This window comes from Podarcis cretensis, assembly GCF_951804945.1.
Source record: "Podarcis cretensis genome assembly, chromosome: 8".
In the NCBI taxonomy this organism is placed as follows: domain Eukaryota; kingdom Metazoa; phylum Chordata; class Lepidosauria; order Squamata; family Lacertidae; genus Podarcis; species Podarcis cretensis.
Genome location: NC_137177.1, coordinates 2,540,978 through 2,555,876, shown reverse-complemented (window position 1 = coordinate 2,555,876; position 14,899 = coordinate 2,540,978). Strand labels below are relative to the sequence as shown.

Sequence of the window (14,899 nt, the reverse complement as noted above, 5' to 3'; positions counted from 1 at the left end):
CCAAATCAGTCCCAATCAGTCCAAACAAAGTTCATAATTCTATCCAGTCTTATCTTGGTGTTGCCACATCATATCTTGTTCGTATAATTTCTCTTTCTCCTTTACGATCTCTTCTGTTAGTCTCCTTAAGCCGATAGCAAGTGTAATAATCCTGTGTGGATTTCCCGTTCCTCCACTAAGTCCAGATGGTTTCCATATATCTCCTTCGTAGATAACATCACTTTTTCCATCGTAAATTTTGGCATTTGTCGCTCTTAAGTCCCACCGAGGAGTTGATTCACGATATGTAAACAACTCTATTTCTCTCTTTCTCCTCCCAGACCCAAGAGCTCCCACAATGCCTCACAAAATCACGAACGGCATTTTTCCTGACTGCGTCACTCCAAAACTCTTAGCTTTCCAGCTTCATCTTGAAACATTGCTTTGGATCGAAAGTTTATCTCCACACAGCCTTAAATCCACAGCTTAAGTCCTTAATTTCTGACTCATTAGGGGAGGGGGATTCTTGTTAAGTCACATAAAAAGGTAGAGGCAGGTTTCCTCCCCCCCCCCCCCAGTCAGCTATGTGGGGTTTTTGATAAAATGTGATGTTGAAATTACTAATATATATATATATATATTTAAAAGGATATTGGAGTAGATGGGCTGTTGGCCTCATCTGGCGGTCAGCATCTTCTGGAACCTCCAGGTTCAGGGGCAATCTATCTGGATCCCTAGGTTCTGAGGGGTATTTGTCCACTGTGAGAACAGGATTCTGGTCTCATGGACCCGCCTTGGCCTGATCCTGAAGGTTCTTCTTAATTTCTCCCTGCTTCCCATTTCTCCAAGCCCTGAATTCAGTTCTCTGGGTTTTGACATGGCTGTGATACATTTTTAAAAACTCCTCATGAAAATTCATCAGCGTTTAAGTGGGAATTTCTTCTAATCTGCACACGCTCTGATGCAATTTAGCCTCTTAAGGCACAATTTTACCAAGCAATCTTGCCTAATATAATGCACTTTTGTAGGTTATTTTCACTAACAGAGGACTAAAAGCTGCACATTCTGGGAAGCAGCAAAAAAACATTTTGCTTTTCCAGGGGGATAAAGGAGTCTCTACTACAACTGTCCACTTGTCAGGGTTTAAAATGTATTCGTCGTATTTGTATTTTCAATTATCTTATGTGTAAATTGCCTTGAAGGGACGCAGGTGGCGCTGTGGGTTAAAGCCTCAGCGCCTAGGACTTGCCGATCAAAAGGTCGGCGGTTCGAATCCCTGCGGCGGGGTGCGCTCCCGCTGCTCGGTCCCAGCGCCTGCCAACCTAGCAGTTCGAAAGCACCTCCGGGTGCAAGTAGATAAATAGGGACCGCTTACCAGCGGGAAGGTAAACGGCGTTTCCGTGTGCGGCTCTGGCTCGCCAGAGCAGCGATGTCACGCTGGCCACGTGACCCGGAAGTGTCTCCGGACAGCGCTGGCCCTTGGCCTCTTAAGTGAGATGGGCACACAACCCCAGAGTCTGTCAAGACTGGCCCGTATGGGCAGGGGTACCTTTACCTTTACCTTTAAATTGCCTTGAAGGTGGCTTAGAAAGCACCTAATAGATCAATGGTAATAATAACAATGCCATCTTTATTATATTATCATTTATTTCATAAAATTTACACTGTTTTAAAACCTCAAAGTGGATTACAAAAGATAAAGCCACCACATCACCAATAAGGGGAATTAGCAACAATAATCTAAGACTTTTCAAAATGCTAAATGAACAATCAACTTAAAAGCAGATTAAAACTTGCGCCAAACTTTCTAAGCAAATGGATAGGCATGCCTAAACAGGAATGTTTTTAGCAGGCTCTGAAAAGAGTACAGTGAAGGCGGCTGCGTCATCTCAAGAGGCAGGGAGTTCCAAGTGTAACTGCTGCCGCGTTAAAATATCAACTTCTGGGAAATGTGGAACAGTGCCAGTTCCGTTGATTAAAGCAGTCATTACCCCTCTGGGATAGAACAGGAGACTCTTAGGGTCGTGGGTTCGAGTCCAATTTGGGCAACAGATTCCTGCATTTCAGGGGGTTGGAATAGATGACCCCGGGGTCCCTTCCCACTTCTACATTTCTACAACTCCTCCCTGTTGTCTTTGTCCATGGAGTTTTCTTGGCAGGGATACTGGAGTGGCTTGCCAGTTCCTCCTCCAGGTGGATCACGTTTGGTCAAAACTCTCCACTATGACCTGTCCATATTGGGTGGCCCTGCACGGCATAGCTCATAGCTTCTCTGAGTTATTCAAGCCCCTTCGCCACGGCAAGGCAGTGATCACTGCAGATGGTTACAGCAGTCACAAAATTAAAAGACGCCTGCTTCTTGGGAGAAAAGCAATGACAAACCTAGACAGCATCTTAAAAAGCAGAGACATCACCTTGCCAACAAAGGTCCATATAGTTAAAGCTCTGGTTTTCCCAGTAGTGATGTATGGAAGTGAGAGCTGGACCATCAAGAAGTCTGATCGCCGAAGAATGGATGCTTTTGAATTCTGGTGCTGGAGGAGACTCTTGAGAGTCCCATGGACTGCAAGAAGATCCAACCTCTCCATTCTGAAGGAAATCAGCCCTGAGTGCTCACTGGAAGGACAGATCCTGAAGCTGAGGCTCCAAGACTTTGGCCACCTCATGAGAAGAGAAGACTCCCTGGAAAAGACCCTGATGTTGGGAAAGATGGAGGGCAGAAGGAGAAGGGGACGACAGAGGACGAGATGGTGGGACAGTGTTCTCGAAGCGACCAGCATGAGTTTGACCAAACTGTGGGAGGCAGTGGAAGACAGGAGGGCCTGGCGTGCTCTGGTCCAGGGGGTCATGAAGAGGCAGACACGACTGAATGACTAAACAACAACAAAACGACTCTCCCCCCCCCCAAGAAAACCAGTAATCCGGTCTGAAAATTGTGATGCTGCCTTTCTGCTCCAGGTAAGTTTTCCAGAGAGGTGGAGGAGGAAAGCGCGCCGAGGAGGGAGGAGGCCGCACGAGAAAGCTCCGACGTCGGGAGAGAAAAGTGGGTGTCGGTGTGCGCAGCGCTGCATTTTTGGCACTCCACGCCCCCTATTCGGGAGAGAAAAGGCAGTTCACGCTCCGGCAAACACAACACAGAGAGGATTAAAGAGGTGGGCGGAGAAGGAAAAAGCGAGCCCGGCAGGCGAGGAGAATGAGTGGAGTGGAAATGGGGGGCGGAGGAGGATGCGAGGCGGTGGGGTGGGCTGGAGGGCTGGGTTAGTGAATGAGGAATCTATGGGGATGGGATTGCGGAGCAGGAAGCGGAGCTCGCAAAGGGGCCGCACCCATTTTCCGGAGGAATTAATCCGGATTACCTCCTGCCCAACCCCCGTGTTGGCAGGGCTGAATGCAGATTGGAATTGACCGCAGACTGAGATCGAGCTGCAAATGATGATGAGGATGATGATGATGATGATGTCATGTCTTTTGACACTGGGCCCGATTTCCTCTTAGGATTTGCTTGCTGGTAACCCTGGGATGAGTCTCCTTTCCCTTCCTCCCCCACAACAAACACTCTGTGAGGTGAGTGGGGCTGAGAGACTTCAGAGAAGTGTGACTGGCCCAAGGTCACCCAGCAGCTGCATGTGGAGGAGCAGAGACGCGAACCCGGTTCCCCAGATTACGAGACTACCGCTCTTAACCACTACACCACACTGGCTCTCAATAGAATAGAGTGGTTGCTTTGGAAGATGATAATCAGGCATCCGCACAACCCTACTGGGTTGTCGCTGGAGCAGCAGTACCTGGTACCTGGTACCCAGGATGAGACCCTCCCTGCCCGCGGACTGTCTGGCCAGAGTGGTGCATGCTCTGGTTATCTCCCGCTTGGACTATTGCAATGCGCTCCCTTCGAAGGTGACCCGGAAACTGCAACTAATCCAGAATGCGGCAGCTAGACTGGTGACTGGGAGCGGGCGCCGGGACCACATAACACCGGTCCTGAAAGACTTACATTGGCTCCCAGTATGTTTCCAAGCAGAATTCAAAGTGTTGGTGTTGACCTTTAAAGCCTTAAACGGTCTCGGTCCTGTATACCTGAAGGAGCATCTCCACCCACATCGTTCTACCCGGACACTGAGGTCCGGCTCCGAGGGCCTTCTGGCAATTCCCTCCCTGCGAGAAGCCAAGTTACAGGGAACCAGGCAGAGGGCCTTCTCGGTGGTGGCGTCCGCCCTGTGGAACACTCTCCCACCAGATGTCAAAGAAATAAACAACTACCTGACATTCAGAAGACATCTTAAGGCAGCCCTGTTCAGGGAAGTTTTTAATGTGTGACATTTTAATGTACTTTTAATCTTTGTTGGAAGCCACCCAGAGTGGCTGGTGAGGCCTAGCCAGATGGGCGGGTGTGATGGTTCTAGGGGTTGCTCGTGCGTAAATCGGCTCCTCACCTGGCTGGGTTGCCTGAGTGAACCCTTTCGGTCCGGACAGCCACTCACCCGTGGCTGTCTCAATTGCTGGCAGAATCCGTCACTGGGCGTTTCTTGAACTTCTTCCAGCAAAGAAACTCTTTGATGCCTAATCTCCGCCTACTCTCCCTGCGCGGAAGCCTCCTGCGCAGGGAGGGTGTGGGCAGCGGAGGATCCATGCTCTCCACGCTGGTCCCCGGCGAGGAGTCATGAAGCCACCTCGCCGATTCCCCCATCTGCCCCCCTTCTCCACTGGTGCTACGCTGATTTCCTTCCCCAGAAGATGGGCTGCTTCTCTCCCTCCCGGGATGCTCTCCGGAATCCTTCCGGAGCCCTCCCTCTCCCTCTGGCTCCGATGGCAGTTCCCTGACAGCGGGGTTCAAATAATAAATTATTATTATTATTATTACTACTACTACTACTACTACTCTCCATCATTGGAGACTTTAAAACCGAGGTTGGATGGCCACCTGCCCAGGAATTCTTCAGCTGTGACTCCTGCATTGTAGGGGTTTGGACTAGATGGCCCTTGGGGCTCCCTTTCAACCGTTTGTGTTTCTTTTTAATTCTAAGAAGGAAAGTAGGTGCAGGCAGTCTGAGGCTGGCACTGCCCCATTTCCCAATGAGCCGGGGCCCAGGCCTGACTGAGGCCTGGCTGGAAGTCACAGCAGGAACTCGGAAGGGTTCTTATTTTAATTATTATTGTCTCTCCTCCCCACACCCCGTATCTCTGGCAAGGCAGCCCTTCAGCTCCGCAGGCTTAAGTGGCACTGCCAGCAGAGCGCTTTCCGCTCAATTAACCCGCAGTTGAAACTCGTGCGCCAGAGACTTCATAAAAGGAGTAAATTATCCGTGGAAGGCTGTCGGTCTCCCCTCGTCGAGGGTAATTTCGGAGGGCAGAGATAGGCCACCCGAGTGGTAGACCCGGGTCCACCTTCTCGCTGACCTGCCACCACGGCAGCGGGGAAATGGTCCTGGCAGCTTGCTGGAGAGATGTTGGGTGGGAAGAATCGTAGAATGGTTGAACTGAAGACCTGCAAGGGACCCCGGGGGTTCATCTAGTCCAGCCCGCTGCAAGAGTGCATGCGTGTGTCTGCGCCTGAACCAGAATATGGTCCAGAAATGCACAAGGCAGTCTGGAGGTGGCATGCTCAGGGCGGATTTCAAGCCAGACTGTCTGCCTTGCACTCAAGCTTCCCAGAACTGTTGGAATATAGACTTCTTCGCCGTTCCTCTTTTAAAGCTGTCTGGGTTGTAGGACATTCCTGCGCCCTGTGGGAGGGCGTTCCACAGATTAATTCTGCACCCCGTGAAGGAGGGCTTTCTTTTATCCACCCTGAATGTTCCACCACTGAACTTCATGGAACATCTGGGAGTTCTGGCCTTACGAGAGAAGGGAGATAGCTTTTCCAGATTTTACCTTTTGGGGCTCCATGATCACTGCAGAGGGTGACAGCAGCCAGAAAATTAAAAGAAGCCTGTTTCTTGGGAGAAAAGCGATGTCAAACCTAGACAGCATCTCAAGAAGCAGAGACATCAACCTTGTCGACAAAGATCCATATAGTTAAAGCTATGGTTTTCCCAGTAGTGATGTATGGAAGTGAGAGCTGGACCATAAAGAAGGCTGATCGCCAAAGAATTGATGCTTTTGAATTCTGGTGCTGGAGGAGACTCTTGAGAGTCCCCTGGACTGCAAGAAGATCAGACCTCTCCATTCTGAAGGAAATCAGCCCTGAGTGCTCACTGGAAAGACAGATCCTGAAGCTGAGGCTCCAAGACTTTGGCCACCTCATGAGAAGAGAAGACTCCCTGGAAAAGACCCTGATGTTGGGAAAGATGGAGGGCACAAGGAGAACGAGATGGTGGGACAGTGTTCTGGAAGCTACCAGCATGAGTTTGACCAAACTGCGGGGGGCCGTGGAAGACAGGAGTGCCTGGCGTGCTCTGGTCCAGGGGGTCACGAAGAGGCGGATACCAGTAAACGACTAAACAACAACAGACACTTCTATAATGTCCCTTCTTACCTTTCCAAAGCAGTCCCAAATCCTGCCACTTTTCCCCATAGGTGAGTCCCTTCCCATTGTCCAAGATCCCTGTCTTATTGGATATACGTTTAGGATATACTGTGTTTTAAGAATTCTAAGGTGTCATAAATAAAATGAATGTTCGCAAGCACACACACATACATGAGTACATAAACTACACGTCTGAAATAGTGCAGGAGAGCAATCCTGAAGCCATATTGACTCTTAATGACCCCAAATATATCTCTGCAGAAGGAAGTATCTTGGAAAAACCTTTCCCAAGAGCCCTTTTCACTTACAAACCCTTCAAATCCTGTCTTGAGGACATATTCTGTTTGTGAATAGCGTAGGCTTGTGAACTGGATTCCAGAACTAAGGTATTTTATCATCTCAAAAGAATAGCCCAGGCTGACCAGGAAATCAGGTATCTTGAGAGACAGGAAATAATAGGGCTGCCATAGTGAAAATTCAGACACAAAAGTTCTTGAACTTTTGTGGGGACAAAGTTCTTGAGCAAAAAGTGGGGGGAGGGTGTGAAGTTTTTGAGCTTTCTCCTTTTTTGAAATTCGCCCAGAAATCTACACTCCCGACATGGGTTGCCATATGTCAGGGTCTTCTCAGACATTTTGCCAGTTATAGGAAATTACGCCGGGATGCTGTTATCAATGTGTGAATTCCGGGCGTATGGCAGTCCTAGGAAAGAAGCCACAGTCTCCAACTTCTGTTGTATCAACTTTCTGGGATGCTGGCATGATGCTTTTGGGTGGTCTTTGGCTAAGGGGTTGGGCACTTTGACGTGTCTTTAAAACATGGGTCAGCAAACTAAGGCCTGCGAGCCAGACCAGGCCCGATTGCCTTCTGGATTTGGCCTGCAGACGGTCCGGGAATTGCCACATGGATCGCCAGCATGCATGTTCTTTCCATAGCTGTCAACTTAGAGATTTGAAAATAAGGGACCAGCAGCCTCGAAAATAAGGGATCAGCAGCCAAAATAAGGGATTTTAGTCAACCAGCAGCCAAACAAAGCCTCAAGCGGTGGTTCCCACAGCGCAGCAACCCAGCAAAGGGGATGCAGCAAGGAAAACCACCGTCAACTCTCTGCTGGGAAGTGCTGAGCAAAGGCGAGTCCCCAGGCAACGCGGCCTATTTGATTGGCACAAGGCATGCAAGCTCCACCCCTCAGTCGTTCCTGGACTCCTTATTGGGTGAGCAACGCAGCCAAGCAACACGGTTGGAGCCTCCCTCCTCCCTGGCCGGCAGAAAGTGAGGGAGAGGAGCTGCTTCCTTTGAAACCTGGGAAATTTAAGGGACATCATCAATCCGGGACAGCAGCGGGACACAACGCTGGGATAAGGGACTGTCCCGCCAAATAAGGGATGCTTGACAGCTATGGTTTCCCTCTCTTTCCCTCTCCCTCACACAGTGGTGCCGGTGCCTCCTCCCTCCCTCCCTCCTCCCAGCTTCTCCCTGCCCTGCCTAGAGGAGGAAGGGGGCTGGGCCTTGTTGGTGCCAGCCCCTCTCCGGAGCCCTTTCACGCACCGCTCATTGTCCCTCTGCCACCGCCGCCAGCCATGCCGCTCGCAAAACACAGGTGCCGCTGAATGCCCCTCTCGAGCAGACACCATTTAAAGAAGCCCCTCTCCAGAGCCCTTTTGCTCGCCACTCATCATCCCTCGTTCATTTTCTCCCCAAAATATAGTCCGGCCCCCTGCATGGTGTGAGGGACAGTGGACTTGTTTTGGTACCAGCTTGGCTTCAGAAGTTGGCAGAAGGAAGTAGACAAGGCACCATCAAACCTTCTTAGGGACGCCACTCCAGATTTGTGAAGGGTTTAGTCCTGAGCTTTTTCTTCTCCTGAAAATATCCCGCAAGGCAGCGGAGGTTTGGGGTCAGAGTTTTCCTTCAACTAGGTGGGCTGCCTTCCCACCTGCCCCTCACTTCCATCTAAAGGACATGAAGAAACCACCTTCTTGATGTATCATCACTGAAGCAGTCAAACACAACATTTTCTGTTGCCCTGAGTGGACACACAGGGGAATGTAGCTCCAGACAGAACATCCTTCCCTTGTGTGTGACCAGAGATGGGCTTGACCCTAGCAGACCCTATAAAAGGGCCGGTCATGCAACCATCTTCCTCTTTTGGCTCTTTGATTTTTTGCTGTTTTGCCATCTTCCTCTCTGCTGGCTCTTAGCCAGCAGCACACGGCTCATCTTACGGAGGATGGAAACCACAAGGTAGGCCTAACTCAGAATTCTTTTCTCTACAAATGTAACTGTAACCGCAAGATAAAGCCTGCCTTCAGAAAACTACTGTGAACTGAAATAAGTAAACTTTTTGTTGTTGTTGTTTAGTTGTTTAGTGGTGTCCTCCTCTTCGTGACCTCCTGGACCAGAGCACTCAGGCAAATCCTGTCTTAAGGGTGTATTTGTGTATGAATAGGGTGAACCTGTGGCCTGCATTCAGGAACTAAACTATTGTTGTTGTTGAGTCGTTTAGTTGTGTCCGCCTCCATCTTTCCCAACATCAGGGTCTTTTCCAGGGAGTCTTCTCTTCTCACAAGATAGCCATCCTGTATCAACAGGGCAGATCCTGTTGTTGTTGTTTAGTCGTTTAGTCATGTCCGACTCTTTGTGACCCCCTGGACCAGAGCACGCCAGGCACTCCTGTCTTCCACTGCCTCCCGCAGTTTGGTCAAACTCATGCTAGTAGCTTCGAGAACACTGTCCCACCATCTCGTCCTCTGTCGTCCCCTTCTCCTTGTGCCCTCCATCTTTCCCAACATCAGGGTCTTTTCCAGGGAGTCTTCTCTTCTCATGAGGTGGCCAAAGTCTTGGAGCCTCAGCTTCAGGATCTGTCCTTCCAGTGAGCAGGGCTGATTTCCTTAAACTTTACTCTTACCTTTAAACAAGACTGTCGTGTTGTTATTATTTCAAGAGGGAAACAAAAGGGGAAACTTACCTGGAACTATCCAGACTGGACAAACCAGACTGGATTGCTCAGCTTAAATGATTCCAACGAATCCAGTGCTTTTTATTTCTTTCTAAAAAATAATTTAGGGGTCCTCTCATTTTCCTACTCCTATTGAAATACTGGCCCTCAATGGACCAGTATGTCAGGAGTGCTCTGATGGTGTTTCCTGCTTGGGTCCTCTCATTTTCCTACTCCTATTGAAATGCTGGCCCTCAATGGACCAGTATGTCAGGAGTGTTCTGATGGTGTTTTCTGCTTGGCAGGGGGTTGGACTCAATGGCCCTTGTGGTCTCTTCCAGCTCTAGGATTCTATGATTCTATGATTCTATGATTATATGACTGTATATATATATGAATATATATATAATATTTTAGCATCAGTGCTCCTCTCCTCCTGCCCACAGTGGAACAATGAATGCATCACACCTCTTGACAAGTGATGTACAAAAGCTGTCTCCACACACGCCACCGACCGGTGACTTTCTCACACCTTCCCCCGCCTCCATGAGTCCGCAGGGAACATGATCGCTTCCGGGAGCTGAAGAAGACCGCTGAGTCACCGGCGGTCATCAGGCTGAGCTGGCACAGAAACTGGAAGCTGAGGGGGCAGCCAGCTTCAGAGCCAAGGTTCGAGGGAGCGCAGATGGAGTCAGACCAGTGAAAACAACAAGGAGGAAAGAAGAGAAGCTGGTTTATTTGTGGTGCCACGTAATTCGTAAGAGCTTCTTTGTTTAATGTGGTAGCACTTGGAACTCCCTGCCTATTGATCTAAAACCATTCTTGCTTAGACAAGCCTACCTAGATGCTTCAAAAGCTGAGGTAATAATAATAATAATAATAATAATAATAATAATAATTTATTTTTTTATACCCTGCCCATCTGGCTGGGCTTCCCCAGCCACTCTGGGCGGTTTCCAAAACAACTTTAAAATATGGTAATACACCAAACATTAAAAGCTTCCCTAAACAGGGCTGCCTTCAGATGTCTTCTGAAAGTCTGGTAGTTGTTGTTCTCTTTGACATCTGGTGGGAGGGTGTTCCACAGGGAGGGTGCCACCACCGAGAAGGCCCTCTGCCTGGTTCCCTGTAACCTCACTTATCGCAGCAAGGGAACCGCTAGAAGGCCCTCAGCTTGGACCTCAGTGTCCGGGTAGAACGATGGGGGTGGAGACACTCCTTCAGGTATACTGGACCAAGGCTGTTTAGGGCTTTAAAGGTCAGCACCAACACTTTGAATTGTGCCCGGAAACATACTGGGAGCCAGTGTAGGTCTTTCAGGACCGGTGTTATGTGGTCCCAGCGGCCACTCCTAGTCACCAGTCTAGCTGCCGCATTCTGGATTAGTTGTAGTTTCCGGGTCACCTTCAAAGGTTGCCCCACGTAAAACACATGGCAGTAGTCCAAGCGAGAGATAACCAGAGCATGCACCACTCTGGCCAGACAGTCTGCGGGCAGGTAGGGTCTCATCCTGTGTACCAGATAGAGCTGGTAGACAGCTGCCCTGGACATCTGCCCCGAGTCCAGAATGACTCCCAGGCTGCGTACCTGGTCCTTCAGGGGCACAGTTGCCCCATTCAGGACCAGGGAATCCTCCACACCTGCCCGCCCCCTGTCCCCCAAAAACAGTACTTCTGTCTTGTCAGGATTCAGCCTCAATCTGTTAGCTGCCATCCATCCTCCAACCGCCTCCAGACACTTAATATTTAATATTCTGTTGGGAGCCGCCCAGAGTGGCTGGGGAAACCTAGCCAGATGGGCAGGGTAGAAATAATAGATGGTGGTGGTGGTGGTGGCGATGAACCTCCAGTTCTAGGCGCAGTCTATCTAGACTCCTAGGTTTTGGGGGTATTTGGTCACAATTAGAACAGGATGCCGGACAAAATGGGCCATTGGCCCCATCCCGCAAGCTCTTCTGCTATTATTTCATCTTTGGTTATGCTGACAGGCATTTTGTTCAAATTATATGAAGGGCGCCAGGAAGGTTAAGGCCTGCAAACCTCTATAAAGCAGGGATTTCTTATAGAGTACAATCATTGCCAACTTCAAATGCCCCTTGCCTCAATTAAAGGCTCACGTTAATAGCTGCTATTAGAAGGACCACAGATTTGGGTAATTGGTTTAATCTGAAGATTAATCCTTTCGAGCTTGCGTTGATTAATCGTTTGGGGCCGATTTTAACGGGGTTCGCATTACGAAGCAAGGTGTTGCTTTTTTTTCTTTTTTGTAAGGAACGAAACCTTAAAAGTGGCTTTCCCCTCCAATAACGGGCAATTTAGCTTATACGTTATAAATGATCAGGCTTCCTTCATCATCTCCAGGAGAAAGGGGGGAAAAGTACCTTGATTGAGGTTTCGGTAATAAGCAAGTTTATTTACATTTAATAGATTAATTAATCAGTTAAAGAGCAGGCGATTAATCAAGGAAAACCTCCTTAATCAGCCAACAGCCCTAATTATGGCAAACATTGTTTCCATAGCGTTTTTTTAATTTGCGAAGGGCGTTAAAATCTCAAGGGAGGTGCCCTTGCCACCCTCTCCGTGGGAGATTCCTATTCGGTTCCTGGGGGGTGATGAGAGGAGATGATGCGGGAAATGTTTGCATCTCAGGATCTGAGAGGTTTCCGCCACACACACACCTCTCTTGTCACACTCGGCGTGAACGCCAGGATTCAAGAGCCAGCATCTGGGAAAAGGCACAGAAAGAGCATCAGTGCTCATCTCTGTAATGTATGCTCAGCCAGGCCTGGGCGTCAAGAGCCTCCTTGCTCACTAATGCTCAGATACATTTTTCTTCCTCGCTTTTTAATTAATTTCCTTATTTGCAGACGTAGCCAAAAAAGGGAGGGAGGGAATAAATAGAGATATATATGTTATGAGAATGATAAGGTCTACGATATAAAATAAATGTTCATAAATGTACCAGGCAAACAAATACATAAATATATAAGCCACGTGTACAGGGAAACAGTTCTGAAATGGTTTTGACTCTCCCAGATTGACCTCAAATGTTTCTCTGCAAGGAGGAAGGAAACAGGAAAGCCATCCTATTGTATTTTGCCCACAAATCCTGTCTTAAGGGCATATTTGTGTATGAATAGGGTGAGCCTGAGTACGGGTGGCGCTCTGGGTTAAACCACAGAGCCTAGGACTTGCCAATCAGAAGGTCGGCGGTTCTAATCCCCGTGACGGGGTGAGCTCCCGTTGCTCTGTCCCAGCTCCTGCCAACCTAGCAGTTCAAAAGCACACCAGTGCAAGTAGATAAATAGGTACCACTCCGGTGGGAAGGTAAACGGCATTTCCGTGCGCTGCTCTGGTTCGCCAGAAGCGGCTTAGTCCTGCTGGCCACATTACCCAGAAGCTCTACGCCGACTCCCTCGGCCAATAAAGCGAGATGAGCGACGCAACCCCAGAGTCGTCAGTGACTGGACCTAATGGTCAGTGGTCCCTTTACCCCTTTACAGAAAAACAGTTCTGAAAGCGCTTTGACTCTCCCAAATTGACCTCAAATGTTTCTCTACAGTAAGGGGGGAAATTGGGAAAACCTCCCCATTGTCTTTTTTGCTTGCAAATCCTTTCTTAAGGGCGTATCTGTGTATGAATAGGGTGAGCCTGTGACATGGATTCAGGAACTAAAGTATTTACCATCACAAAAGAATTGCCAGGCTGCCCAGGTAAAGCAATCAGTGACCATTATCAGGTATCCTGGCAAACAGGATTTCTGCTGTAGACGGCCTCCTTCTGTGATGCATGTATGATGTATGGAGGGGTGCTCTTGAGCTACAGGGTCTAAACTTCCAAGCTGTGAATCACAACTCAGAGTTCAAGGGCCAATGGCAGAAGCCCAAATCCTGAAACTGTTCTGTGATTGGACATCATGTATTGAAACAGAACGCAGGAGCTCAGAATCCTTAGTTGAGACTCAAGCTCAGGCAAACACAGAGCATGGAATACATAGGTAAAGGTAAAGGGATTCCTGCCAATTAGGTCCAGTCGTGGCCGACTCTGGGGTTGCGGTGCTCATCTCGCTTTACTGGCCGAGGGAGCCGGCATAAAGCTTCCGGGTCATGTGGCCAGCAGGACTAAGCCGCTTCTGGCAAACCAGAGCAGCGCACGGAAACCCCGTTTACCTTCCCGCCGGAGCAGTACCTATTTATCTACTTGCACTTTCATGTGCTTTTGAACTGCTAGGTTGGCAGGAGCAGGGACTGAGCAACGGGAACTCACCCCGTCGTGGGGATTCGAACCGCCGACCTTCTGATCGGCAAGTCCTAGGCTCTGTGGTTTAACCCACAGCGCCACCAAGGTTCAAATCCCAGCACTTGGCCATGAAGCTCACAGGGTGAGTTTGGACACCAGACCTGCCCCCTCAGCCCACTCTACCTCGCAGGATTGGTGCGTGGATTAAACGAGGATCAGGGAGAACGATGTTCATCACATTGAGCTCCTCAGAGAAAAAGGTGCGGTAGAAATGCAGCGAATAAGAGCAGTCATACCTCATGTTACTTCTGCTTCATGTTATGTTCTTTCAGGTTACGTCTGGCAGCGACCCGGAAGTACCGGAAAGGGTTACTTCCGGGTTTCACCGCTTGCGCATGTGCAGACGTGCAAAATGGCGTCACGCGCATGTGCAGAAGTGGCAAATTGCAACAGCGCATGCGCAGACGCGCCGCTGTGGGTTGCTCTCTTTTCATTTTGCGAATGGGCCTCCGGAACGGATCCCGTTCGCAACCAGAGGTACCACTGTAATAAAATAATCTGCGCCCCTGACTTTTGTTCATGAAAACACATGCGGTGGGGATTATTATTGCTTATCTGCCAGGCACTGAAAAACATTTCTACGGCTTGAAACTCCTTGACATCAAACTGTCGTTTTAAACTCTGCTTGCTGCGTTTATTGTGAATGTCATTTTCTTTTCTTCTGGAAAAACACATTGAAGTCATTCCTTTTTTAAAAAGTAAAAATAAAAGGGGCCTGTCTATCTAGAAATGCTTTTAACACACCCGGAGTCCAAGCTGGCCGGGAGCCAGAATCTTGGCGAAGTTTTTGCTGGACCAGAATCAAACCTGGAGAGCCATACGGACAGACGCGTACAAACACACACACACCCAAATCCGGGGGTTCTTTGCAGTGTGAAATTTCTAACTCCCGAAGCTCGCTGCTCCCATCCTGTATCAACAGGGCAGATCCTGTTGTTGTTGTTTAGTCGTTTAGTCATGTCCGACTCTTTGTGACCCCCTGGACCAGAGCACGCCAGGCACTCCTGTCTTCCACTGCCTCCCGCAGTTTCGTCAGACTCATGTTTGTAGCTTCGAGAACACTGTCCCACCATCTTGTCCTCTGTCGTCCCCTTCTCCTTGTGCCCTCCATCTTTCCCAACATCAGGGTCTTTTCCAGGGAGTCTTCTCTTCTCATGAGGTGGCCAAAGTCTTGGAGCCTCAGCTTCAGGATCTGTCCTTCCAGTGAGCACTCAGAGC

General features: G+C 49.2%; 1 long non-coding RNA gene across 1 annotated transcript in view; it reads right to left on the bottom strand.

Moving 5' to 3' along the window:
* Positions 1–10,592: 10,592 nt before the first annotated feature.
* LOC307221429 overlaps positions 10,593–14,899 on the bottom strand; it is a 295,540-nt gene continuing 291,233 nt past the window's right edge. The window contains exon 3 of the long non-coding RNA XR_013841403.1: positions 10,593–10,934. This is a non-coding gene — a long non-coding RNA (uncharacterized lncRNA). The remainder of the gene's footprint in view (positions 10,935–14,899) is intronic.